Raw genomic sequence first — 25,049 nt, forward strand, 5'->3', positions numbered from 1 at the left:
GAGTAGCAGGTTCAGAGGCAAGGGGAAACACAATCTTTATTGGACTTTCAAGCATGCATAGTTTGGCAAAACAGCATTTGATGCTTTTAAACTAAGACCACTGAATTCCCATGTATTATAAAATATGAAGAGTTTCCAGTCTTAAATCATGTATGCCCAGTTTAAAAGGGCAGCACAGATCTACTATTCTGTATTCCATCCTGTACTCAAGACTAAGGAAAGAACTGTGGAAGCACAGCCTTATGATCTACTTTTGCCCACAAACTCAAGATCATTTCCCTGCCTGTGGAATGTCATTTTGATGTTTGTTATTTGTGCTTTATTTCAGACTTAGGATTTTACATATTGAACTTTTAATAGTGAAAATGCAAAAAGATTTCCACTTTTACTATATTTGTATTTTAATATCTTTGAACTTTAAATTTCAAGAGGGCATAATTTTGATAGTTTGAAGGGCTTATGAATTTTATTTTCATGTTCTCATTTATTTTTGTTGAAAAACCTCATGTAATATTTTTGTCATAGTGGTTAAACACAATTTAGGATGCAAAATAAAATAACATGTGACTTTTCAGTCTACTGTATAGAATGTCCTTGAAATTGATTCCCAGATGTATTCTTCTGACCTACATATGATCTTTCCAGGTAAACTTTCTGAACTGACATTGGGCACCATGTCCAAAATAGTAATAGTTTGGATTGAAGGAATGGCACCTGAAGTTGCGGGTAGCACTGCCCTGACAAATATCTCAGCAACTCCCCTGGTTGACCACAAGTAGTCAAGTATAGCTTAGGGACATGAGAACAAACAATCTAACAGAATGTTAGAGAGGAACACATTTTCCCACTAATAGCTTCCATTCAAGCTTTAATAAACCTTTCTTTCCAAGCTTAGGGCATTCTAATATTTTCACCTCCTCTCAGAATAGATTCATGGTTTGGGGTTTTTACTATAACCTTATCTTTTGGACGGATTGATCCAACTCACCCCTGGCTACCACTCTCAAGCTCTCTTGATGTAGTCCATTCTCATCCCAGTAACTCTTCCAATACTGTCTCAAACAAATCTATATAGAAGCAAACTATCCATTAAGTCAGGGTATAAAATGACAAACAACTATCACATAAATAGGGCAAAAAAGAGAAAGTGTATAACAAAAGAAATCAATGTTAAAATAAAAGCAAATATGTAGAAAACCCAGAGTTAAATATGCTACTCATCTTCAGCAATTATACAAATCCTTTTGGTGTAACTTTTTATCCAACAACTTTACTTATTTCTTTGATTTTTTTTCATGTAAAAATCACTACATTAGGAGTTATTCTCATTTATTTGTGAGACACAGCCATGATCAACCTATGCTAGGTCCCTGCTTTCAGAGAGTTTATATTTTACTGGGAAGGATAAGCAAACACTTAAAAAAAATAATTGCAAATATGAACACTTACATAAATATATAATAATTTTCATTTACCCTAAGTAATTAAATTAAATTTCATTTAATTTTCACATTACTCTAAGTAATGTGAACAACTGGTCAGGAAGTTCTTTCTTTGAGAAGAGACCTAAATTGCTTCTTTGAGAAACAATTATGCAGTGCTCTGTGGGAAGATACACTCAGGCAGAATGGAAGCATTTCCCAGGTCTCTGGCTAAAAGAAGTGTGCCTGCCATATTCAAGAATCAGAAAATAGGGCTGTGATGCTGAAAGATACGGAAGAAGAAAGGAGTGGTAAAATTTAACTGGAGAGGTAGAGTACCAAGTAGCATTTATGATACAAAACCTGAGCTATCTCTGACTAAATTAGGCAGAAAGTGTATGCAACGGAAAGACACAGGAATTTCAGAGAATGGAACAGAAGAATGCAGCCACCAACACAGTCATGATCCTGATATATGGTCAGTCTGAAGAAAAAGACACTACTTGTTTCCTTGTCTCTAGACCCACACCTACTCTACCTAGCATAGCATCCTCCTTGCATCATTCTTTCAAAGCTCAAAGAAACAAATCTGAAAGCTAAAACTGATCCTACCACATCATAGTTGTTAGGAAGAAAAGTAAAGGAAATGTATGCTTCTCCCCATAGTTTTCCACAGAGAGGGGCGGGGCCTGCTTTATAGCAATAAGTGCATAACAGGGGTGTTGTCCCGAGTAGGAAGGAATTCCTGACGCTCAGTTAGCCAAAATATAAAATTGCCCGTTCAGGGCCTTTTGTTGATTGTTCAGCATCTAAATAACATGTCTTATTTTATTAAACTGAAGGAAAGAATGCTTCTGGTTAACCAGTGTAACCGTCCTTACACTTCTACTGTTCAGGTTTCAGTGATCTCTGTCATGCGGTGAATCCTAACTATCCCTGCTTCTTTCTTTTACACCTGTTATTTTTATTTTTGACTTCTAAGACTAGATTTTAGATACACACAAACCTAATTAAGCATAACATATATTCAAATTTTTAAGCATCAACTTTTTACTGAAGATCTTAAAATAAAACACAAGTTTCCTGTTCTACTTATCTTTTTACTTGGCCTTGTTTCACACAAGGGGTTCTAATATAGACAATTTGACAAAATCCCTAAATAACTCATCTATTACATTTTAGCTGAGATTGATGGGCTTCCTAGAATTACAATGCTTTAAACAGTTAAAGCTCTGTTTTTCTCTAACATTAAAGTCTAGCAAGGCAGTACAATGGCTCATAAATGCTCCATGTATAACAGGTGAAGCCTTTTATCTGGTGTCTCCAATAAAAATGAACTCAATCAAGATGGTGCTACCTACCTTCCTATCTAAGTACGTGTCTAACTTGTATTTTCATATGTAGAGTACTCCTGCTACCATACTCCAAAGTAGACAGCAGGAAAGTCCTTTCAATTAATTAATTCATACCAAATCCAGCACATCTGGGTAATCTGCAATATGATCCAAAGGTCTGAATGTAGTTTCCCATGGCCAAGTGATCCCCAATCTAAAAGAACAAAATATCTATTATTACTACTTCTAAGTAATTCTGATAATAATATTCTTTATGAACTCATCATTATGCAACCAACAGTTTGCTAAGCTCTTTACCTTTATTATAGATAATACTTTCATTACTCAATCCAAAGATCCTGTATTTCCATTTAAGGATGAGAAACTGAGGAACAGAGAAATGAAATAACTTAGGATTGTACATCTAACTAGTTCAGAATCACCATTTAAAACCAGGTTGTATGACCATGCTCTTTCTTATCTCTGTACCATACTTTCTCCCATGTAAGTTGCCATTATTCTATTGATGAGACAGTCTGAATTCATCTTAGGCATAAAATATCTAGAAGGTCTACTATTATACTAAACTGTATGCTCCTTGGTGTAGCAAATCATATTAACCGAATATCTCTCTTCCTTAACAAAATTCTTGAAATACAGTAGATGCTTAATTGATGTTTTATAAAGGAATTAATTTTAAACTTAATGTACATAGGAATATTGCATATTTAAAATGAAAATTACTTTAAAACAAAATAAATTATATTCACTTTTTGAAAAATTTATGTAATCTCACCACAATGCCTGATGTCCAATATGCATACTGGAATGGAAACAAGATGACTAGTATCAAACATATTTAGAGACAGGATTGGGGTGCAGAATGGAGAAAACAGCAATCACTATCTAGTGCAACTAGTGCAATTATCAGACCAAACCTGTGCCCTGGAACCTGGTTAAGTTCCTTGGTTAGAACTTCTAGACAGGTCTGGTTAGGCTGCCTTGAAAAAGATCCTTATAGATATAGTGCTTCAGTTTCCATTTCTGGTCTTTTTCTGGCTGGTTTCTCATGCCTCCCTCATTTTGCCCTCTTCACCTCATATAACAATAGCTACCTAGTCATCTGTATTAGTTTTCTATCTCTGTTGTAACAAATTACCACAAAATCAGTGGCTTAAAACAATACTCATTACCTCACAGTTCTATAGGTCAGAAGTACAGGTTATCTTAGCTAAATGCTCTATCTCAAGTTTCACGGAGTAGAAATCAAGGTGTTGGCTTGTTGGGCTCTTACCCAGAGACCTAGGGATAAATCTGCTTCTAAGCTCATTGAGGTTGTTAGAGGAATCTAGTCCCTACAGGTAGTAGGACTAAGATTCTAGATTCCTTGCTGGTTGTCAGCTGGGAGCTACTCTTATTTCATCTATCACACCATCTGAGAATAAAACATAATTTGAATGGAAAGAAACATATTTATTCCCATATCTGAAAGCAGATTTACAACAAAAGGACAAAGTCTTACAGCTATTTAAATTTCAGGGACAAAAACGATTTGCTTATTCTGCTTTACAAAGTTGAGTGAATCCAGTGGGTGGATATGATGTCTCTGTTTATGGATGGACTAGCTCTACTTTCAGCTCTTCTCTCATATGATTTTACTGAGAACAGAAAGAAATTATCAATACACAACCATTCATTTTTTTCTATAGGTTATCACAATGCTAGCCTTAGTTGAGATATAGATTGATTTGCATAATACTGTAAATAAAAGTTCCACTAAACATTGTACCTATGCATTAAAGAAATAAACATCAGAGTTTTCCATCAGCAAAATCTATCTTCTTACCACCTGCCAAGCCAATGTGACTGTTTAAACTTTAGATTAAACAGAAAGAAAATTTTGTATTAGTAAGGATTAAATTTAGCTGTGAATGATGAAAATTTTAAGAGTGGCATTTAGACACTATTTCTCCCACAGGTAAATTTCTAGGTAGGCAATCTAGGTCTAATGAGGAGCTCCTGGTACCAAGATGTCAGGTCCTTTCATCACCCTGCTCTTCTTTCTATATCCTCAGCCTAATACTTTAGTATATTAACTTCCTTCTTCTAGGACTTAGGCAAAGGAAAGGATTTAGAAAGATATATTTTTGCTTTCTCTTAAGAAGCTTCCTAGAAGCTGTGATAAAATATTTATACTTACAAACCATTGGTTGGAATGTAGTCATATACATCTAAAAAAAAAAAAGTGTAGCTGGGAATGAGGGCCTTTAATCTGGGCATTCCTGTGATTTAAATTTTTATGTTATAATGTTGAAAAAGCAGAATTGATGTGAAATATACAGCTCCCCAAACCTTTCTACCCAGGATTTGAGAACCCTGAGATTTTCTTCCCCAACTGGGAGAAAATAAAACAGGCATGCAGAGAAATCAACAGGAGGAAGTACGCCAAAGCAAGTCGACAGGTTTGGAAAACCCATCCCTATCCAGAGGCATTGGGATGGGGAGACTGGAATGAAGAGGAAAGAAGCCACAAAAACGAGCCCACAAGGTTTATTTGATCCTTTGGACCTAAGATTCACTTTGCTGCCCTGAGACATAGAGACATCAGGGGAGCATCGGTAGGGGATCCCTACATACCCTGCCCCCACTGAGATAATACCAACAGCTATATCTTGGGAAATCTGTTCTGCTCCCTCAGACTACATCAGCAAATATCAAAGGGAGGCCCAGCAGCACTACACAGCAAAGGTTCTGACAAACTGCCATTTGAACCACAGTCCACAAAAGTAGGCCAAGGCATGTATGCTAAACCTAAACAGGGTGACTTCCTCTTTAAATCAAAGCTTTAGATAGAACCCAGATTCCCAAACATAATAGACAAAATATCCAGGATGTAATCTAATATCATCTATTATAAGAAGCAAAAAAAATTATAACTTTAATGAAAAAAGACTGATGCTACCACTGAGATGAATCAGATATTGAAATTATCTGAAAAGGATTTTAAAGCAGTCATCAAAAACTGACTAGAGAATCAACTAAAAATTATCTTAAAATTGAGGAAAAATAGGGTTTCCCTGGTGGCACAGTGGTGGAGAGTCTGCCTGCCGATGTGGGGGACAAGGGTTCGTGCCCCAGTCTGGGAAGATCCCACATGCTGCGGAGCGGCTGGGCCCATGAGCCATGGCCACTGAGCCTGTGCGTCCAGAGCCTGTGCTCCGCAACGGGAGAGGCCACAACAGTGAGAGCCCCGCTTACCGCAAAAAAAAAAAAAAAAAATTGAGGAAAAATAGAAAATCTTAGCAAACAAATAGGTTACAAAAAGGAACAAATTAGAAGTTACAGAATTTAAAAAATAAAATAACAGAAATATAGCAACTCATTGGGTGTGCTCAATAGTAGAGTGGAAATAACAGAGGATAGAAATGGTGAACTTGAGAACAGATTAATGCCCTTCACTCAGTATGAACAAGAGAGGAAATAGAATGAAAATAATTGAACAGAGCCCTAGGAGCTTGTGAAATAACAGCAAATACCCAATATTTATATTATTGGAGTCCCAGATAATATGAGAAGCACAAAAGAGTTGGGCTGAAAGAGCATTTGAAGAAATAATGTCTGAAAACTCCCCAAATTTGATAAAAGATAGAAATCTACATATCCACAATGATGAGCATGATTAGAAACCAGCTATTTTGAATTACTGCATAGGCATTTTATAGTATGAATACCCTGCTCACACCTAGAGTCTGGACATTTAGATAAGGACCTGAGCTTAGGATTCCCACCAAAAGTTCCCATTTTGCTTTTCCTGGGGCACCTTTTACATAAGCACTTAAAGTTGAGCCTGTGAAAAGTTAATGACCTCCACCCCAATCCCCTTATTAATAGCAGGTGCTTGTTACCCTGCTCTCTATCTCCTGCTTGCTTGTGACCTGGGACAGATGACTGTCCTTCCCCAGCATCATTTCACTGCACTCCACTTCTGGGATCTGTTAAGTAATGAATCTTGTGACTTTAATTCCTTTGTGTGAGTGTACTGAAACTGCTCCTTCAATCAAAATGACCCTGGGGGTTTTTACCTCCCCAAAGTGAGAGCTCTCATGCTAAGGGAACTAGTTGTGTGGTGTGGGTGGCTTGTGCAGCAGGACATAAATCTACAAATGTGTAATTTAATACACCAGTTACAGGCCCCCCAACACACTGAGAGAAACTTATTATCGATAACCCAAAGATATTCGTCAAGACATATCATAATTAAACTTTTGAAACCCAGAGATAAAGAAAAAAATATATTACATTACACTTAATAGTGAAAGACAATGTTTTTGTTTCACCCAAAGAGTGGGGATAAAGCAAGGATTTCCACTCTTACCACTCTTACTCAATATAGTGACAAATGTTCTAGCCCCTGCAATTATGAAAGAAAAAAAAAAGGCATACAGATTGGAAAGCAGAACATAAAACTGACTCCATTGTCAAATGGCATGATTTTTTTTACAAAGAAAACCTAAAAGACTCTACAAAAACAAAGCAAGACAAAAACAAACAAACAAATCCCTTCTAGAAGTAATGAGTTCAGCAAGGTCAGAGGATGTAAGATCAACTTGCAAAAAGCAATCTTATCTCTATGTACTAAAAGTGATCATATGAAAACTGGAAACCAAAATTAAAAACACAATGTCATTTACAATTTCTCCCTAAAAAAAGAAATAATCGCATACATACTTAATAAAACATGTACAGGTTTTGTAGGCTGAAAATTACAAAATGCTGATGAAAGAAATCAAAGAAGGCCAAAATAATTGGAAAGACATTTTGTATCATGGATTGGAAGACTCAACATAGTAAAGTTGTCATTTATTCTTAAATTGATTTATAGGTTTAATTAATTTCTATCAACATTCCATTGAAAAGCAAAATTGATTCTATCAATATAAACTTCTTCTAAAGCATGCTTCTTCTAAAAGCTAAATGGAAAGGCAAAAGGACTGAAAGATACAATTATTGTGAAAAGAAGAATACAATCTGAGGAATCACTCTACCCAACATTAAGATTTACTATGTAGCTACAATACACAAAACAATGAAATATTGGAGGAGGGATAGAAACACAGATCAATGGAACAGTACAGAGAATCCAGAAATAAACCTGAAAAAATATGCTCAACTAATTTTAACAAAGGTGTAGAAGCAACTCAATGTAAGGATACATTTCAAGAAGTGCTGGAGAAGTTGGAAAGCCATATGGGAGAAAACAACAGCAACAAAAAAAATCTAAACAAAAATAACTTCACATGTTCTAGTAAAATTCATTAAAATTGACCATGAATTTCAACATGTAACATAAAATGATAAATATCCTAAAACAAAGCACAGGAGAAAATTTTCAAGATCCAGGGCTAGGCAACGAGGTCTTAGACTTGATTCCAAAACTATAGTTCTTAATAGGAAAGACCAATAAATTAGATTTCATCAATATGAAAAACTTTCTCCAGGAAAGTTCTTGTTAAGAAGACTGAAGGATAAGCTAGAGAACGAACTTATGGTTACCTGGGGGGAAGGGTAGAGGGTAGGGATAGTTAGGGAATTTGGGATTTACATATACACACTGCTATATTTAAAATGGATAACCAACAAGGACCTACTGAATAGCACAGGGAACTCTGCTCAGTGTTATATGGCAGCCTAGATAAGAGGGGAGTTTGAGGGAGAATGGATACATGCATATGTATAGCTGAGTCGCTTTGCTGTGCATCTGAAACTATCACAACATTGTTAATCGGCTATACTCCAATATAAAATAAAAAGTTAAGAGAAAAAGAAAGATAAGCTAGAGACTGAGGAAAATATTTCGAAAAGATATACTTGACAGAAGACTAGAATTGAAAATATATAAGTAACTTTCAAAACTCAAGAGTTAAAAAACAAAATTAGAAAACATGAACAGACATTCCACTGAAGAACATTTTCAACTTAAAAGAAACTGGCATATGAAAAATACAGGATTTATGATGTTCTCTTCCTCTGAACGGAGTTTACTTGGGCTTCAAGAGAGTAGTTGTGGTGACAGCACTAGAATAATTTACAGCTGCATTTCAGTCCCTCAGCTCTTTCTGCTTCTTCCTACTCGAAAGATATCTAATCTTAGCCTTTCAAGTGAAGTGTTTCTGTTGTATTTAAAGTTTCTCTTTTGTGCTCCCTGAACCACAGTTTTTGTCCAGTGCTCTCTTTGGCTTCTCAGCTTCTCAGCCATGAATTTTTAATTACCAGAGGCCTCATAGGGAAAAGTTGTATCAAATGCTGGCTTCACATCCTGTGCCTGCCTTACCCCTTGCACTTGACCCCACACATCCTCACTACCTTGGGAAATCTTTGATGCTTTCAGTGTTTTTTTGGGTTTTTTTTCCTAATAGGTTTCATAATTTCTATTTTCAGTGGGAAACTTGGCCTAGAATAAGCTAATCTACCATGACTACAAGTTGAGCTCCCCAATAAGCTCTTGATGATGAAGATACATATGTATTATAGGGAAGAACTTAAAGAAACTCTTCTATTAAATTTCTCAATTTAATTAATATTTTCCCAATTACCTCCATGCAACTGACATCCTTATAAAGTTTTACTACATAGACTGAAAACATAAAACAACATAAGTAACATTTTCTTCCCTAAGGATTTATTGCATCATGATATGTGACAGCATTTTTTAAAATGTAGAATTAGTATTTAGAATAAAATAAAGGTCAATATAAAACTATATGTGTTTAAGTCACCAAATCTGAATGTGTGTGAATTTATATATTTAATTAGGACTATTGTTTACTAAAATATTTCATATACATTATGGTAGTCATAACTATAAAATAACCCCCCTCAAGATTTCCTGCCCCATGTTGATTTACACATCCTACATGTGAGTTAGGGATTGTGATTTAGGTAGATTTTTCTCAAGAGATTAGACTATCTTATGTAACACAGCTGATCTTAAGAAAAAGAGATTAATTTATTGGACCTTAATAACATGAGACACTTAAAATCAGATATTGAAAGCAATCAAAGAATTTGACATGCCCATTCCATTTCTGGTTTAAAGATGGAGAAATCACATGTCAAAAAATGTGGGCACTCTCCAGGAGCCATAGCCAACAAGAAAACAGGGACTTCAATCCTTCTGCCACAGAACCTGAATTCTTCCAACAATCCGAAGAGTTTTTCCTTTAGACTCTGGATGAGAACTTGGCCTTAATTTCAACCTTGTAGTACAACGATAACAGAACCCAGGCACACTGTGCCAAACTTTTGAACTACAGAACTGTCAACTAATAAATTGAAGTCATTAAGTTTGTGGTACTTTGTTAAAGTGCAGTAGAAAACTAAACCATACATAATGTCATTTGATGCTCTTATAAAACTTGCAGTAATACTATGACAAGTGCTGTTGCCTTAGATAGGAAGAGAAATTAAATATGTAATCTGAAGAATCCTTACCTGTTTCTTTTCTACTAATGGCTGAGTCTATATGTCTAGGGCTAAAACCTAGTGATATAGAGATTAGCTTTTATGGATTATGCCTTCTGTTTTCTATATGAATTGATTTCTCTAGTCTGATATGCACACTTTCTGATCTAATGAATTGTAATTTGAGGCACTGTTCAGACTAACACTTAATTTTGAATTTGCATTATATTTTGGTTTCATTACTGGGCACTATCTATCACCAAGTTTACAACTCTATGTATTGAGACCCATGGGGGCTATGTCCAGGGTCAGAAACTATATTATTGTAACAGTGTTATTAACATGATTCATGATCACAAAAAGAAAAGATGCAGAACTAGAAGAAAAAATTGTGAGTTCAAACTGAGACTCTCATTCCAAGGCAATGCTTGTGCAATTCAAATACATAAACATAGATGCATGAAGAATCTAAAATACTACATGAAATTTTTATAAGTGCATTGAATCAATTCTGAAGTCATTAGAGATATCAGGACTTTGAATATTGTTTGGGGAAAATTTTCAAAATAAAGTTTTGAAACTACTTTTAAAAAGTAATATATGAATAAGATTTTAGGATATACATTTTTGGAATATATCAATACATGATATAAAGCATTTATCTTCTTATTTTAGTGTGGTACAGCAATTTTCTCTTTTACCTGGTCACAGTCCCTAAATCAATTCAACTAATATATTCCGTTTCTACTACAGATAAAGAATTAATGTGTATTTTGATAACAGCACTTAGTGAGTTTGTCTGTACTTTTTATTCAAGTATATTTTATAGTTATATTTATTTTTTATTGAAATATAGTTGACATACAATATTATATTAGTTTCAGGGTATACAACATAGTGATTTGACATTTATATACATCACAAATTGATCAACACAATATGTTTAGTAACTAACTGTCACCATAAAAAGCTATTGCAGTACTATTGACTATATTACCTATGCTGTACGTTATATCCTTGTGGCTTATTTATTTTATAACTGGTAGTTTGTATATCTCAATCCTCTTCACTTATTTTGCTCAACCCCCACCTTCCCTCTGGCAGTAACCAATTTGTTCTCTGTATCTATTTGTTTTTGTTTTGGTTTGTTTGTTCATTTTTTGTGTTTCTTAGATTACACATATGAGTGAAATCATGTTATTTGTCTTTGCCTGACTTATTTCAGTTAGCATAATACCCTCAAGGACCATACATGTTATCACAAATGGCAAGAGTTCATTATTTTTTATGGATCAGTAATATTCTACTAAACATACAATATTACTATTATTAATATACTAACACACATATAATCATTAATCTATAATATATAATAAATTCTGTTATATACATATACCTATATATATCTGCATTCATCTACTGATGAACATTTAGCTTTCTTCCATTTCTTGGTTACTATAAATAATTCTTCAATTAACCTAAGGGTTCATATATCTTTTTGAATTAGTGTTCTTGTTTTTGTTTTGGATAAATACCCACAAGTGGAGTCGCTAGAACATATAGTAGTTCTATTTTTAACATTTTGAGGAGCCTCCATACGGCTTTCCATAGAGGCTATACCAATTTACATTATCACCAACAGTGCATAAGCATTCTCTTTTCTCCACATCCTCACCAACACTTGTTATTTCTTGTCTATTTGATAATAGCCATTCAACAGGTGTGAGGTGATATCTCATTGTGGTTTTGATTTACATTCCCCTGCAAATTAGTGATGATGAGCACATTTTCATGTGTCATTGGCTATCATTATGTCTTTGGAACAATGCCTGCTCAGGTCCTCCATCCATTTTTAATTGGATTTTTAAAATTAAGTTTGTGAGTTCTTTATATAGTTTTGATATTAATCCCTTATCCAACATATCATTTGCAAATATCTTCTCCGATTCAGGTCAACTTTTAATTTTGTTGATGGCTTTCTTTGCCGTGTAAAAACTTTTTAGTTTGATGTAGTTGCATTTGTTTATTTTCCTTTCTGCTGTCCTTGCCTGAGGGGACAGACACCCGACGGCCAAAAAAAAAAAAACACTGCTAAAACTGATGTCAAAGAGCATACTCCCTATATTTTCGTCTAGGAGTCTTATGGTTTCAGGTCTTACGTTTAATCTTAATCTATTTTGAGTTTATTTTTGCATATGATGTAAGAAAGTGTTCCAGATTTATTCTTTTGCATGTAGCTATTCGGTTTTCCCAGCACAATTTATTGAAGAGACTGTCTTTCCCCCAATGTATATTCTTGGCTTCTTTGTCATAAGTTCATTGACCATATAAGTGCGGGTTTATTTCTGGACTCTCTATGCTGTTCCATTGATCTATTTGTCTGTTTTTGTGCCAGAATCATACAGTTTTACTACAATAGCTTTGCAGTATAGTTTGAAATCAGGAAGTGTGGTACCTTCAGCTTTATTCTTTTATCATAAGATTGTGTTGGTTATTTGGAACCTAATGTAGTTCCATGCAAATTTTAAGATTGTTTATTCCAATTCTGTGAAAAATGCCATTGATATTTTGATAGGGAATGCACTGATTCTGTGGATTGCTTTGAGTAGTATGGACATTTTAAGTGTTAATTCTTCCAATCCACTAGCATGGTATATCTTTCCATTAATTTGTGTCATCTTCAATTTTTTTCATCAATATCTTACAGTTTTCAGTGTATAGGTCTTTCATGTCATTGGTTAAATTTCTTCCTGGGTATTTATTCTTCTTGATGCAACTGTAAATGGGACTGTTTTCTTATTTTTTCCTTCTGATAGTTTTTATTAGTGTATAGAAACACACAGTTTTCTGTATATTGATTTTGTATCCTGAAACTTTACTGAATTCATTTATTAGTTCTAATAGTTTTCTGGTGGAGTCTTTAGGGTTTTCTATATATAGTATTAAGTCATCGGCCAAAAGGGGTAGTTTTCCTTCTTCCATTTTTAACTTGTATGCATTCTATTCCTTTTTCTAGTCTGATGGTTGTGGCTATGATTTCCAATACTATGTTGAATAAAAGGGGTGAGAGTGGGCATCCTTGTCTCGTTCATGATCTGACAGGAAATGCTCTTAGTTTTTCACCATTGAGTATGATGTTAGCTGTGGGCTTGTCATATATGGTCTTTATTATGTTAAGGTATGTTCCCTCTATACCAACTTCTTCTGGAGAGATTTTATCATAAGCGGATGTTCGATTTTGTCCAAAGCTTTTTCTGCATCTATTTAGATGTTCATATGGTTTTTATTCTTTAATTTGTAAATGTGGTGTATCACATTGACAGATTTGCAGATATTGAACCATCCTTGCATCCCTGGACTAAATCCCACTTGAAAATGGTACATGATCTTTTTAATGTATTGTTGAATTTACTTTGCTAATATTTTGTTAAAGATTTTCTAATCCATGTTCATCGGGACATTGGCCTGTAATTTTCTCTTTTATATAGTGTCTTCATCTGGTTTGGTATCAAGTTGATGCCAGCCTCATAGTATGAATTTAAAAGTGTTTCTTCCTTTTCAATTTTTGGGAATAGTTTGAGGAAGATAGGTATGAACTCTTCTTTTTTTTTTTTTTTTTGTAGAATTCACCTCTGAAGCTGCCTGGTCCTGGACTTTTGTTCATTGGGAGTTTTTTGGTTATTCGTTCATTTTCATTACTAGTCATTGGTCTGTTCAGATTTTCTATTCCTTCCTAATTCAGTCTTGAAGATTTTACCTTCCAGGAATTTATCCATTTCTTCCAGGTTGTCCATAAAATATATTTTTAAAATAATCTGTATTTTATTTAAAATATTAACTTTCATATGATTACTGTGATGTTGGCAGTTGGAACATTCCAAAATATTAATGAAGCAGACTATAACTTTAAACTTCTCTTTCCAGAGAGGTAAATATACACTTAAAATATCAAACTTATATAATTCATTGACATGTATATTGAAAGAAATTGGTGTCTTTGTTTTTCTAAGAAACTATCATATTTAATAGCTAGAATTCATTGCTTTTACTCTTCTGCATGACACTTTACACTGTATGCATCTGACAATAGATTGACATATGTTTAAATAAAATATTTCAAAATTAAATTCTGACAGAAAGAGTATTCTTTTATTTTGAATAACATGAGTGAATTTACCAGTTAGACTATCAAACATATGGTTTGATATGTAAAATAATTTTTAAAATATGGAATTTTAACAGCATTGACTGTGAATATGTACCACTTAACTGCCTATTTAACTCATGCTTTATCTAGAAGAAAACATAGCATATTAATGTTTTGTGGGCTTTAGAGTTTATCTTTCCCAACTTTTATTCTTGAAATGGTAAAGAAATGCACATAAATAATAAGTAGATTCCTAATGGGAAAAATTAAGTTATTGTGTAGATGCAAATATTTGAAAACATATTCAAAAATATCATAGAGCCATTAGAAGTTTTCCAAATAAGAATATAAAATATATAGTTTCAGCTCAATTACAAATTTCTTAAGTCAAGGTAAGGAGTAATGGGGGAAATGTACTTCTTAGAGTATTTACTTAATTTACCTTTAAGATTGGCATACCATTTGAGTCAATATTTTCACCATTCCTAAGATAATTCTAACTAAAAGTCAGCTTTAAAAGGTTTACTTATTGTTAGCTATTTACCAGCAATAATATTAACATTGGCATTTTCATCACGTAATACTGAGTGAATGATACAACAAACAGATGTTTTGACCTAAATTATTGCTGATAATTTTTCCATCAGTCAAAATGCTGTTCATTGGTTAGGGGTACAGATTGTGGCAGTTAGGAAAATTTTTAGTGTTGCTCAAAACAAAATATTTGAACTTAGTCAACTTAGTCCAAAGCAACCATGAGATACAATAATTGGAGGGAAGAAAATGTAATGGGCTGAAATAATTTATCACAGATGCGAGAAGTAACATTCAGCAATAGAAGAAAGTCCTGGAGGTTAGTATGCCAAAAGAGGAACCCCAAAACAAATAAGTATTGTTTTCATTATTTTCCACATGCTGAGAACACACTAGATTGATTTCCCTGGGGGAATCAGGGAATTGAAAGGTAAATGTCTGGATTTGGACAAATGGATATTTCTAGAAAAGATACTCCTTTAGAAACCAGTTTGTGGGTTCAATGGAGGAAATATTCATGAAAATGACAATTTCAGTTGATCATTAAGATAACCTGGGGGAAGTTACCTAAACTTACTGAGTGAGCTTTCTTATGTATAACATGGAGAAACTATTAACTATATAAAGGCATAGAAGATAAAAAATATATATATATATTTTTAAATGCCCTTGCTATATAAGTCCAATTTAAACCAGATGTGAATATAATTACTCTGTATTACAGTAAACATCAAATGTATAGTTGAGAAATAACTAATCTATTCAGAAATGAATAAATCATTTTTAGAAACAACTTTCAAAACACACACATTTATTCTTGTGTTTAATTTTTGTTCTAGTGTCATTCATTCAGCAAAAAGGAGACAATTCTTTGTGCATGAAGCTGCCATTTTTCCTTCAGCTCCGTATGCCAAACATTTTGCTACATCTATGGCCTGGACTTAGTGAGCCAAGTAGTATTAATGTAAAATCTGCTGTTAATATTAAATGTAATTGGATGCATCTACTTTTATTTTTTCTTTTAATTCTACTGTTCAGTCAACATAATTTTATCTGGAAGTCAGGAGAATTAATCAGACTATCTTAAAGAAAAGGGACATTTATTGTCTGTGCATACTGGAAATCTTAATACAAATGCATTTCTGGCATGAACGACCTCTACCAAAGTTATGGATTTCTGAGATTTTTCCATATTTGGGTAATTTCTCCTCTGAGATTTGTCTATCTATTGTCCATCTATTTTCTTAATTTTTTTTTCTTTATTTTTAGTCTTGAGAGAGTTAGGGAACATGGTTTCAGAAATACAAAGCTTTAAGCAGTCTCATTACTTGAGATTTCAGACGATGTCCCCAGTGTTTTACATCAAAACCTATGGAAAACATTTCTGCATTTGTTTTGTGTTATATGGCCATCCCTGAACCATCACTGTCCCACTATAGGTACTGGGAAGTGTGGCTACTCCTTATAAATACTTCCTCTGACTAAATGGCTTGAGATAGAGAGGATTTTACAAACATCATGCAAGGTGGTTTTTACCATAATGAAATTGACATCTACTGCTGAGCAGCAAAAATGCCGAATATCCATTTGCATGTTCATGTTGACTATGAAACATACACATCCACCATTTTCCCAGATATGTAATTTGAAAAGGAAACTACCATGATCACATATACCCAGTCAAAAATTTTAGTAACTGTAGGGCATGGGTCCTGACCAATCAGAAAGATGTCATTCATAAGCAACGACTGCAGTTATAAGCACTATTGACAAACTGACAAATAAATATCAAATAATATCATTGACTTCCTGAAAAGAAAATAACCCAGAGCTTTACCAAGATTTGGTATTCTGGTTCAAGTCCAAACTTTCAGAGTTTGTCCATTTGCCTTGGTTAATTTCAGTAACCTATGGATAAAGTGCAAATTATACCATTACATCAAAATACCTGCTATGCAATGCTACAGCAAAAAAATTAGGATATTACTATAAAAATTCCAATTTGGAAAATTACAGTTTCAATATTTACATAGCAGATTTTAGCTCAAAGCATACACCATATCATAATGTACAAAGATTGCAAGTATGGGTTGATTTGGCAGTGAATTAATTTCCTTGACCAGACCATCTTTCGATGTTCAGGGTTTTGTTCTCAGAAACTCTCTTTGATCTTTCTATCTCATTGGCATATGTACTCAATATGTTTCATTTGCCCTTCTTGATCCACTCCACATTTGTCATTCTGCTGTACTAAGTTCAGAGTTACGATATTACCTCTTGTAGTACCTATATACCGGTTGTAGGTTGACTTGTACCCCTATAAAGATATTGCAATCCTAATGCCTGGCACTTGTGAATGTGATTTTATTTGGAAATATCTTTATGTTAAGATGAACTCATATTATACTAGTGTGGGCTCTAAATCCAATGACTGTTGTCCTTATAAGGAAAAACAGATTTGGAGACACACAGAGACACAGAAGAGACATAGGAAATAAAGGCCACATGGTGACTGAGGCAAAGATTGGAGTGATGCAGCTCTAAGTCAAGGAACATCAAGGATTGCCAGCAACCATGAGAAGATAGGGCACAGGCATGGGACAGATTCTCCTGCAGAGCATCAAGAAGGAACTAACTCTGTTGTTATCCTGACTTTGGACTTCTAGCCTCCAAAAGTGTAAGAGAGAAATTTCTGTTTTTTTATATCATCCAGTTTGTGGTAATTTATTATGGCAGGCTAAGAAGACTAATAATGCACCCAAACTTTTAGAAACTACACTTAGATTTCTTCCAGTGTGGAGGAGGCAAGGTGCCTTTGAGGAAGAACTCACCATTGGGGCCGCCTATAAATCCTGAGACTATTTTATGAAGCCTTCACCAGAGAGATTTTCAGGCATTTGCTAATGCCATTCTCAGATATAAATTGAAGATATGATATAATTGCTCTCAGTTTTTGTTGATCTTCAGAGACTTAACATGTCATAGTGGTCCACCAGTCAGAGTAGTTGTAGATTAAGTATTAACCCAAGTCCTTCTAACAGTGGGTCCAATACAACTACAGATATATCTCATAGTTTTTTCCCCTATCCCAGAAGATGTAGTCAGAATAGACATACTTAGTGTATGGCAGAGTTCCCACATTGTTGCACTAACCTTTGGAGCAATATTATAGACAGGAGTCATAACTAGAAAAGGCTAGTTAGAAGCTCCTTAAACTGCCCACATCCTACAAAGACAGTGAGCCATAGCAGTGTTACATACTAGGTTGAATTGTAGAGAATTATTATTACTACAAAAGGTTTGAGGAATGCATAGTTGATTATTTACTACTTTATCCCCTTTAAAATATTTTGATCAGTGCTAAATCCAGATTAGTCATTAAGAATTACAGTGATTCCATGATGCCATTCTTAGGTGGTGATGCTAATCATAAATACTGTCAAGATGTGGTATCTTTATTGAAAGAATGTTAACATTAACACAAGTTATGCTGCAATTTTTTCTAATTTCCATCAGTAAGGAAAAATAATAATTTATGTTAGTCTAAGATTTTATCTGATGTCTTTGACACAGGGCTATGTAAATTTTCTTTATCTGTATAATACCACAGTTTAGAAGGAATTTGATCATCTAAGACACCTTACACAGAGGAATGATGGGGTACTTTTTTAAAATAAGAGGCCTCCTATACTATTCATCATGAAAAAAAGCCCCAAATCTTAGTGTATCTCCCTGGATTTGGGAGCAAATGTATACTACATTTGGCTATTCTGCTTTAACCTATTTATCAGGCAACCCATAAAGCTATCAGTTTTGAGTGGGTCATGGAGCAAAATAGATCTCTTCATCAGGTGCAAATGGTCCTATTTTATGATTCAGCACATCAAATGGTATCTGTGGTAATGCTAAAATCTGAATGGAGTCTCCAGTGAGTTGTCTTTGGAGGATTGCAACACAGACCATTAGGTATTTTGGAGGAATGCCAGGTTCTAGCTTGCTAAAGAGCCCTGGTAGGAGCTAAACTCCTGACTGAGAGACATCAAGTCACTATGAGTCTCTAATCGCACCCTATAAATGCAGTATATAAGATATATTAAACAGGGCTTCCCTGGTGGCGAAGTGGTTGAGAGTCTGCTTGCCGATGCAGGGGACGCGGGTTCATGCCCCGGTCTGGGAAGATCCCACATGCCGCAGAGCGGCTGGCCCGATGAACCATGGTCACTGAGCCTGTACGTCCAGAGCCTGTGCTCTGCAACGGGAGAGGCCACAACAGTGAGAGGCCCGCGTACCGCTAAAAAAAAAAAAAAAAAAAAAATTAGATGGCATAGTAGCACTCAAGTTTAAAGTAGAAAAATAAAATATATGTATTTTGCCCATGTAGGTTTTGTGCAAATAATCTGCATAAGAAGGTGGAAAAGACATCCATGGTACTTGTTCTAACTACTTTGCCAGCTCTCTCAACCCATACCTGGGTCTCGTGGGGAGTTGCCTATAGTCTATCCTTACTTACAGATGGATCTGCATCACATTCCAATTCTAGCTTAATATGTGTGGCTACTTAACACTACTTGGGTTTTCCTGAATGACTCTAGGGACAGGAAATCCTTTCAGTAAACATATAATTTGGTGAAATACCTTATCTACTTTGTGTGGAAATATAAATGAACTGAGATACCGATATAACCAGTTATGAATCCTAGGCAGGGACGAATAAGTTGGCCAGCTTAACAAAATTCAGAAAAAATAAAATTGAAAAATTAATGTGGCAAGTAAATCTGAAAAGATAAGAATGTGGGTAGTACTTTCTGTATGGATGGGCATATTATGTAGAGCAACTGATGTCCAATGAATATGCCCACCAGAAGGCAACTACAGTGAAAGCTCATGAGTTCAGATACATAGACTTCTCACCAAGATTTCTCCCCATAATACTACTGCTGAGTACAAAACCAGGTAACATTAGAGGACAATGTTGCAACACTGATATGACACAATTACCATGGAACAACCAGCTGGCTACCTAGTGATAGACTGATTACATCTTTTTGTCATGACTGGATATATTTTTTTTTTCTCATAGGAATAGACACATATTCTGGGTATGGATTTGCCTTCCCTTACAATAGCATTTCTATCAGCATTACTAGCTCTGGACTTGAAACAGTCTTTATCACCATTTTGCTCTACTCAATATTGCTCCTGCTCATGAGATACATTTACAGTTTAAGAAATGCAAAACTTCCACTTCTGATCAAGTTGGAGCAACAGAGACCAGATTTATCTTCTATCCTTCAGTAAAAACAAAACAAAACAAAAAAACAGACAAAATATAGGAAAACACAGATTAGTGGTTACCTGTTGGGTATGGAATGAAAGGGACATAAAGAAGAAATTACAGTGAGGTGCAAGACAACATACATGGTGGTGACTGAATATATTCACTATCTTTGCTGTGATGATTATGTCATGGTGTATACATATATCAAACTTACCAAGATGTGTAGCTTAGACTTTCTGGCCAAGATGGTGGATTAGAAAAATCCTGAGCTCACCTCCAATACGCACACCAATAAAGTCACAAATATTTACAGAGCAACTATTGATGAGAAAGACCAGAATCTAGTAGAAAAGATCTTCCACAAGAAAGATGTAAAGAAAGAACCACAACAAGATGGGTAGGACAGGGAGGGATGCAGTATAGTCAAGACCATACCCCCAGGTTGGTGATCAACAAATGAGAGGAAAATTACAATTGCAGAGGTTCTCTCTAAGGAGTGAGGGGGCCAAGCCCCACATTGGGCTCCTTAGGTCCACTGTCCTGAACCAGAGAGACAGACCCCCAGAATGTTTGGCTTTGAAGGCCAGTAGGGATTACTTTTGGGAGAGCTAGAGGTCTGTGGCAAACAGAGACTCCACTCTTAAAAGATGCACACAAAATCTCACATGTTCTGGGACCCAGAGCAGAAGCAGTGATTTGAAAGGAGCCTGCTGATCTTAGAGAGCTTCCAAAAAGACATGAGGCAACTGGAGCTCAACCTGGCAACACAGACACTGGCAGCAGCCAATTTGGGAGCTCATTTTACCACAAGAACACTGATGCTGACAGGTACCATTTTGGAATCCTCCTTCTAGTTTATTAGTGCAGGGACTCCCCTCCCCAACCTCGCCCAATAACCAATCAATACTTTACTGACTGGCCTCAGGCCAATTCAAGCAACTATCCAGTGGGGGACACAGCCCACCCACCAGCAAGTAGGCTGCTTTAAGACCCCTGAGCCCAAAGCTGCCCTGACACACAGCCCTTTTCATCAGAAGGCCTAGGACCTGGCCCCACCCAACAGCAGAGCTGCACCAACTCTGAGACACCTTGGACCCTTCAGCCAGCATTCTCAAGATCCAGCCTCACTCACCAGTGGGCTGACACAAGATTTGGAATATGTCAAACCCCACAGTCAGCCATGTCAGGAATCAGCCCTGCAAACCATCAGGCCAACACTACATCCAAAGACAGTACCACCTATCCCAGAACCTGGCTCTGCCACCACTAACTCCAGGATCCCCCTGGGCTCTGGAGCCAGGCATCTCATGGCCCAGTCTCATCCAGCTGTGGCTGGCAGCCTCCATACAAGGCAGGGCTTGGCAACCAACACAACTGAGGGCCAAGCACAAGTACCAAACCACCTACAGTAGTCAGAGCAACACAGCAGAAGGACCCATGCAACCCACATAGGGGGCATCCCTGGAGCATATAGCTCTGGCAACCAGAGGGGAGTGTGCTATTGAGATACATAGAATGTCTTCTACAAAAGGTCACTTCTCCAAGGTTGGAAAATGAAACCAACCTACCAAATATATAGAAACATGAGCAGCAAATGACAAAAATGAGGAGATAGAATAACATAATTCTTAGCAATATTTTTGGGATCTATCACCTAAGACAGAGGAACTAAAAGCAAAAATAAACAAATGGGACTTAATTAAACTTACAAAGCTTTTTCACAGCAAAGGAAACCACTGACAAAACTAAAAGTCAACTTACTGAGAAAATATTTGTAAATGATATGACAAATAAGGGGTTAATATCCAAAAATCATTAAACAGTTTACACAACTCAATATCAAAAAACTAACAACCTGATTTAAAAATGGGCAGAAGATATGAATAGAAATTTTTCCAAAGAAGCCATACAGATGGCCAACAGGCACATGAAAATATGCTCAATAACACTAATTATTAGAGAAGTGCAAATCCAAACCACGAGATATCACATCACATCAGAATGGCTATCATCAAAAAGACCACATATAACAAATGTTGGTGAGGAAGTGGAGAAAAGAGAACCCTCGTACACTGTTAGTGAGAATGTAAATTGGTGCAGCCATTGTGGAAAACAGCATGGTAGTTCCACAAAAAACTAAAAATAGAATGACCACATAATCCAGAAATTCCACTCCTGGCTATAAGGAAGTGAAAACACTAATTTGAAAAGATACATACACCCCAATGTTCATAGCAGCATTATCTACAACAGTCAAGACATAGAAGCAAACTAAGTGTCTAACAACACATGAATGAATAAAGAAGATGTGGTATTTATTTACAATGAAATACTACTCAGCCATTAAAAAGAATGAAATTTTGCCATTTGCAACAGCATGAATGGACCTGGAGGATATTATGCTTAGTGTAATAAGTCAGTCAGAGAAAGACAAATACTGTATGTCATCATTTATATGTGGAATTTACAAAATAAAACAAATGAGTAAACACAACAAAGAAACAGATTCACAGGTATAGAGAACCTAGTGGTTACCAGTGGGGACAGGGAAAGTGAAGGGGCAACTTGGGGGTAGTGGATTAAGAGCTACAAATTACTATGTAGAAATTGAATAAGCTAAAAGGATATATTTTACAGAATAGGGAATATAGCAGTATTTTATAACACTATAAATGTAGCCTCTGTCTAAAAATTGTGAATCACAATGTTGTACACCTGAAAGTTATGTAATATTGTAAATCAACTATACCTGAATAATTAAAAAACTGGGACACGTTAAAAAAGAGCTATATAATGTATATAAATCTATACATATAATATATTTATAAATATACATACACACAAAGGTTTCAAATTATTTGCAGTCAATAAAAAATTCTATAGATAAAGTTTTGCTCAACCTCCACATGAAAATTAGATATTTAGTTCCTAATAAACATATTCTATTTGTTACTCAATAAAATGTATATAGATATACACATAATGGAATATTCCTTAGCTCTAAATAGAATGAATTCTTGCCATTTGTGACAACGTGGATGGACCTAGAGGTTATCATACTAAGTGAAGTTAAGTCGGAGAAATACAAATACTGTATGATTTCACGTATAAGTGGAATCTAAGAAAACAAAACAAAAAATGCAGAAACAAAATTACAGATACAGAGAACAAACACGTAGATGCCAGAGGGGAGGATGCTGGCAGAAGAAAAGGGTGAGGGAGATGAAAATGTACAAATTTTCAGTTTTAATTTAAATGATTTGCAGATATGAAATGTTCACTGTGGGGAAAACAGCCAATAACTATGTAGTATCTTTGACATATCTTAACCAGATTTATCATGGTGATCATCTTGAAATGTACAGAAATATTGAATCACTGTGTTGTGTAACAGGAACTAACATAGTGCTGTAGGTCGATTATACTTCAAAAACAAACAAAGAAGCTCATAGAAAAAGAGATTACATTTATGGTTAACAGAAGTGGGGGGTGGGGGGAGGAGGATTGGATGAAGGCAGTCAAAAGGTCCAAACTTCCAGTTATAAGATAAGTAAGTATTAGGGATGTAATGTACAACATAATAAATATAATTAACACTGCTCTATGTTATATATGAAATTTGTTAGAGTAAATCCAAAATGTTTTCATCAGAGGAAAGTTTTTCTCTATTTCTTTAATTTTGTATCTATATGAGATGATGGATTTTCACTAAACTTATTATATAATCATTTCATGATAATTTTGTGATAATTCAAAACATTCTGTACACCTAGTAAACTGATACAGTGCTGTATGTCAATTATAATCTCAACAAAACTGGAAGAAAAAAAAAGATGTGTAGCTCAAACACGTACAGCTCATCATAAGTCAATCATACCTCAATAAAACTATGTTTAAAAAGGAATGTTTGTGCCCACTGAAATTACTAATATGCCCCCATCAGTCAAAAGCAGTGACCTGGTAGAAATATAGAATGTCCTATTGAAGGCTAAATTATGGCACCAACTGGGAGATAAAATCCTACAAATGTCATGACCAGTCTATATTACATGGTATATATTTTAAACCAGTGACAAATATATAATGCCCTCTCCCCCAGAGACAGGAATCATTGCCTTGAGAAGCATTGGGTAAAATTGAGAATAGCCCTTTCAATATGACTTTAATAATAATCAACATGTTTTGCCTTCTGTCTCTGGAAAAGACTGGAGAACCAAGTGACCAACAGATGAATGCAACCACCAGGAAAAGTACATGTTCAGATGAAATGGAATTTAAGACTGCTTTCTACTCACTTAGCTGGGAGATTAATTGATTCCAATTGAGGGAAAAACTGGTTTCTGCTATTTAATGGGGGCAAAGAGGATTATCTTTGGGACCCAGTTAATCCAATGAAATATTTCCCAGTACTCCTTCATACTGTACTATTGATCAGTGGAAAATGATATCTACCAACTAGGGCAAGATCACCAAGGACTCATATTCTACAAGAATAAAAGTTCATGTTGCCTGAACAAGAACCCAGTCCAGCTGTGCTGGTGGCAGAGAAAGGAGAGAGTAGAATGGATGTTGGTAGAATGAAGCTGTATTTTGCAATTTAGGCTTTAAGATTAGTGGCAGAGGTGAATGTCATAGCCGTTATGATTTATGGTTTATGTTTAATAAATGCTTATTTTCTAAATTTCTCCTTTATACCTCCCATATATCTTTTTCTTAATTAATTAATTATTTACTTATATTTGGCTGCATTGGGTCTTCATTGCTGTTCACAGGCTTTCTCTAGTTGCAGCCAGCAGGGGCTACTCTTCGTTGTGGTGTGTGGGCTTCTCATTGCAGTGGCTTCTCTCGTTGCGGAGCACAGGCTCTAGGTGCGT

Source organism: Lagenorhynchus albirostris, chromosome 3 (genome assembly GCF_949774975.1).
Source record: "Lagenorhynchus albirostris chromosome 3, mLagAlb1.1, whole genome shotgun sequence".
Lineage (NCBI taxonomy): Eukaryota > Metazoa > Chordata > Mammalia > Artiodactyla > Delphinidae > Lagenorhynchus > Lagenorhynchus albirostris.